General features: G+C 39.8%; 1 long non-coding RNA gene across 1 annotated transcript in view; it reads right to left on the reverse strand.

Moving 5' to 3' along the window:
* Positions 1 to 4,127: 4,127 nt before the first annotated feature.
* LOC122083232 overlaps positions 4,128 to 4,719 on the reverse strand; it is a 1,121-nt gene continuing 529 nt past the window's right edge. The window contains exons 3-4 of the long non-coding RNA XR_006141601.1: positions 4,623 to 4,677; positions 4,128 to 4,254 (exon numbers count right to left, since the gene is read on the reverse strand). This is a non-coding gene — a long non-coding RNA (uncharacterized LOC122083232). The remainder of the gene's footprint in view (positions 4,255 to 4,622; positions 4,678 to 4,719) is intronic.

Genomic DNA, 4,719 nt, shown 5'->3' on the forward strand with positions numbered 1-4,719 from the left:
TCATTTTATCTCTTGACTCACCAGTGACTGACGGTAGGGGGTCCGAGTCTAATTTGGTGAAAGAGAGGGGGTGTCCCTCTAATATTGGCATTCTCCAGGGGGTGGCATTGTAAATTACCCTTTTTTAAAACGGGTGAAACGAAACAAGATTATCAAACGTTTTTTACTCCGTTTCTCCATTTCTAGGAATAGAAAAATGTAGAAATACGTTTTTAGCAACATTGTCAAACGGTGCCTATGTTTCACTAGTGATTTTCAAACTGCCAGTTTGTTTGGACTTTGTCTGATTTACCTTTATGTGTGGAAGTGTGGCCTCTGTGCCTAGAGATATGTGGATGAAATGATTAATTTGCCCCCATGAAATGGAAAATAACATTTATGTGAATGCTATTTTCTCATGTATGTTTATTGGTTTTCGTGCATATGTAGGAATCACATTTCCCAGGAAAAAAACACTTTCCTTTTATTTATTATAGGGAAAAGGTTGAGTATGCCATCGATATCATGTATGCTAGCACCCATTGTGTCTATCTCTCTCTTCCCTTTTTCTGAAATGGCCCTCATATCCTTCCTTAATGATACTCCATCATGTGTTCCTATTGGTGCTATCTGCTAGCGTACTTGATATCGGCGGCATACCTATCCCTTTCCTTTTATTATAATAATATGTGAGACTTTTGCATCAACACCAGCCCAATAAGGAGGCATACACTCAAAGGTGGAGCCATCATTTCACCCTCTCTATATTTGCACTTTGAGCGTCAAGACTAGGTAGTATTTTTTTCTTATAAATTATTCAAAAAAAAAAATCACCTACTTACATGTGTTTGTTTAAACATATATATATATATATATAATTAATGACTGCACAAGCAGGTAGTATTTTTTATCCATAAATAAAAAAAATGAAAAAGTAGGCCAATCCCCTCCCTGATATATCCCTGATATATCGTTGAGCCTCTCTTTTCATGGATAAAAATCCTCTGTTTTGCTTTATCTCTATTTTTCTTGTTTTGGTACTTGCAGAAGACGAAATGTGGCATTACTTTAAGCGAACGGCCAAGATTGAGTTAAAAACCAAACTCAAGCAAAACCCGATTTTAAGCTTGAATGAATCGATCCACTCATTTGAACCAAACCGGACCAGAGATATTAGATTTGAATCAAAACCTAAAGAAACTCCCGCTATTTTGCCTTCTCTCGCCCCTCTCATTGCCTCTGTCACATCGTTCTCTCCTCATGAAGACTGTCTCACCCCTCTCACTGTCTTTCTCTCTCTCACACCTCTCCTTGTTCAGGAAGGAAACTCCTCTCACCCCTCTCACTGTCTCTCTCTCTCTCTCTCACACACACCTCTCCTTGTTCACGAAGGAAACTCCTCTCACCCCTCTCACTGTCTCTCTCTCTCTCTCTCTCTCACACACACCTCTCCTTGTTCACGAAGGAAACTCCTGTCACCCCTCTCACTCTCTCTCTCTCTCTCTCTCTCTCTCTCTCTCTCACACACACACACACACACACACACCTCTCAGCTCATGAAGGAAAAGGACAAACCACAGCGGGTTTCTGCTCACGAAGGTTGTAGGGTGCTTTGCTCATGGAGGTCCTTCTACTCCCAGCCAAGGTCACTCTCTCACGAACGCAAAGTAAACAGTGGCAGGGTTGAGTCGATCTCTCTCTCCCTGCTCACGAAGAGAGTCATTGATACTCTCCATTTTTCTTGGGTTAGAGTACGCCTCCGCACTGAAGCTCTATCTGTATAGTGGAGATCTTTTCCACACCAATCGGCTACAGGTAAACCCCTTCTCATTTCCTTCACCACTTTTCTGTTATTTTTGTAGTCCCCAATAATATGCAAATAATTGGTTGGATGTCAGGTAGACATGTAACATGTACTACATCCAATTAATGGTTATTTGGGTTAAATAATGTCAACAACCTAGTGATTATTAACTGTAGTCAAATGGTCAAGCCAAAGGGCGCATAGCTTGCCAAGTTTCAATGTAGTCACTAGTTTCTAAGTTTGCAAGAGACCAAAATATCAATTATGTTGTGTTTTTGGTGCATTAACTTGTCAAGGTTCAATTGTTTGGTGCATTAGCTTGCATAGCTTGCAAGAGATCAAAGTATCAAAGTACCAGTTTCAAGGGCACATTATTTGGTGCATTAGCTTGCAAGAGATCAAAGTATCAAAGTATCAGTTTCAATTATTTGGTGCATTAGCTTGCCAAGTTTCTGCACTTGCCAAAATATTCCACTCTGAAGTCTGTGCATCACTTACCCCTGTGGTCTATGGCTACTACTTAGTTTAGTAACTGTTGATTACCCTGCATAGCACACACAAACTGGAGGGAAAGATTGATTGGTCATTCTTATCATTAGAATATGAGTTTTGTTTAATTGAAATAAATCTCTAATGTATGATGAAAAGCTTGTAGGTTAGATAATTTTAAGCATTTTTATTGATTTTTTAGCCTCTAATGTGCTAACAATTTTTTGTGTAGAGTTATAACTCAAAATAATAGAACACCTGGGTTAATGCTAGGTTATGGTGGTTCGAATCCACCATAAAAACTTGCACAAAAAGACTCCTTACCTGCACACAAAAACTTGTTAGTAACTGTGAGCTAAGATCATAAAATAACCCGATGAAACCTCCATTCAAACACCCTTAACAGAAATTATGCTCTACAATCCTACCCTATTACCAGACAAGTAACAACAACATTCAAAAAAAAAACTATATAAGAAAATAAACAACTGCATTCAAAAAAAATCTGCATCCAAAAAAACCTGCAATCGAGAAAACCTGCAATCATACCCATCAATGCCTGAAGATTCAAGACTACCATGAAATTGACATAATCATCGTCTAAAAATGTTCTCAATTTTTCCTCTCAAAAAAACATGCACTCTCCCTCGATTAAACCCAATAGGTGAGGTTACTTGTAGAAACAAACCTTTTCCGTCTGAGAGATTCAGCAGAAGGGGATCTAGGGCTCTTTGGTCCTCTATCAGCAGAAAAGGGGATCTAGCGCCGTCCTCTCCGTCGATTAAATGCAATAGGTGAGCTTACCTGCAAAGAGAAACCTTTCTCGTGCGAGATATTTAGAAGCCAAGGGGATCTAGGGCTTTTTGGTCCAGATAGAGGCAGTGATCAGGAGCTTTGTGAGCAGAGAAGGAGGGATCGAGAGCTTTGTGTGGTTGAATCAGGTTAGGGTAGAGAGATGTAACAGAGACAGGCTTTGGCGCGGAGGAGTACTCTAACCCAGGAAAAATGGAGAGTATCAGCGACTCTCTTCATGCGCAGGGAGAGAGAGAGATCGACTCAACCTTGCCAATGTTTACTTCACCTTCGCGAGAGAGTGACCTTGGCCGGAAGCAGAAAGACCTTCGTGAGTAGAGAGAGAGAGAGAGAGAGAGAGAGAGAGAGAGAGAGAGAGAGAGAGAGAGTCTTCTTCATGAGCAGAGAGCGGTGTGAGAGGCAGTGAGAGGGGTGAGAGAATGCATAACAACAAAAGTTTCTTTAGGTCTTGATTTAAACCTAATATGTACAGTCCGATTTGATTCAAATGAGTGGATCAATTCATTCAAGCCTAAAATCGGGTTTTACTTTAGTTTGATTTTTAACTTAATCTTAATCATTCACTTAAAGTAATACCACATGTCGTCTTCTACATATAGCAAAACAAAGAAAAACAGTCGTCTTCTACATATAGCAAAACAAAGAGAAACAGAGACGAAGCAAAATAGAGGATTTTTATCCCTCTCATTTCTTCTCACGTGCCCCTAGTCTAATTAAAATACGGCTTTTGGTGACACATTATCAACCAGATGTCCATCAGGACCTTACAACAGGGCACGGCGTCCGTGTATACACGTGGGAGAGCGCAGTAGTACAGTAGATGCTCAGTACGACAGTTGTGAAGTTGTCACGCGTACGTCATTGCTCAACGACTTCGGGAGTTCCGGTACGGGACGTTTCATTTTATCGATTTCTGTCCATGGGGACCAAATCCCACAATCATATTCGGATATTCCTCCTCTTTATTATTGGGAGTATCCTCCATAATTCATTCCTCTTCAATATTTAGGCGAAAAGGTAACAGCGCTTAAGCGCTCCAAAGTTGTAAACGTTATTTTTTATTCTCAATCGTTGATTTCATAATGTTAAATCTCATCCGTGGAACATAAAAAATATTTAACTTGTTACCGGCTGCGGCTCCCCCTTCCTCCTTGGAGCTGCTTGAATACCTGAAACCAAAATCACAAAATAAATAATAATTAATTAGATAAAAGCTTCATGAATGAAATCAGGTTCACATTCTCTGAAGTTATTCTTGAATCTCCTGGTTACTTGGGAAAAAAATCGTCTGCAATTCCGATATCGTATAATTTCGTGTAATACTACTTTCAGACGGTGACACATGTATTGATACCAATACAATGGTCCAGATCTGATTTAAATACCTTTTCATTGATTTAATGTTTTATTAGTTGTACAAGATCTGGGCCATTGTATCGATATCAATACACGTATCACCGCCTGAAAGTGGTATTACACGAAATTATACGAGATCGGAATTACAGACGATTTCAACCCGATTACTTGGCGAAGGTACCCCATCTGACCAATTCCGATCGTCTTCCTCCTAATGGCCTTCACGCTCCAGTTATCTGAAATCACATCAAGAGGTTAAGAGGGGGAAAAAAAAAAAA

Source organism: Macadamia integrifolia, chromosome 7 (genome assembly GCF_013358625.1).
Source record: "Macadamia integrifolia cultivar HAES 741 chromosome 7, SCU_Mint_v3, whole genome shotgun sequence".
Lineage (NCBI taxonomy): Eukaryota > Viridiplantae > Streptophyta > Magnoliopsida > Proteales > Proteaceae > Macadamia > Macadamia integrifolia.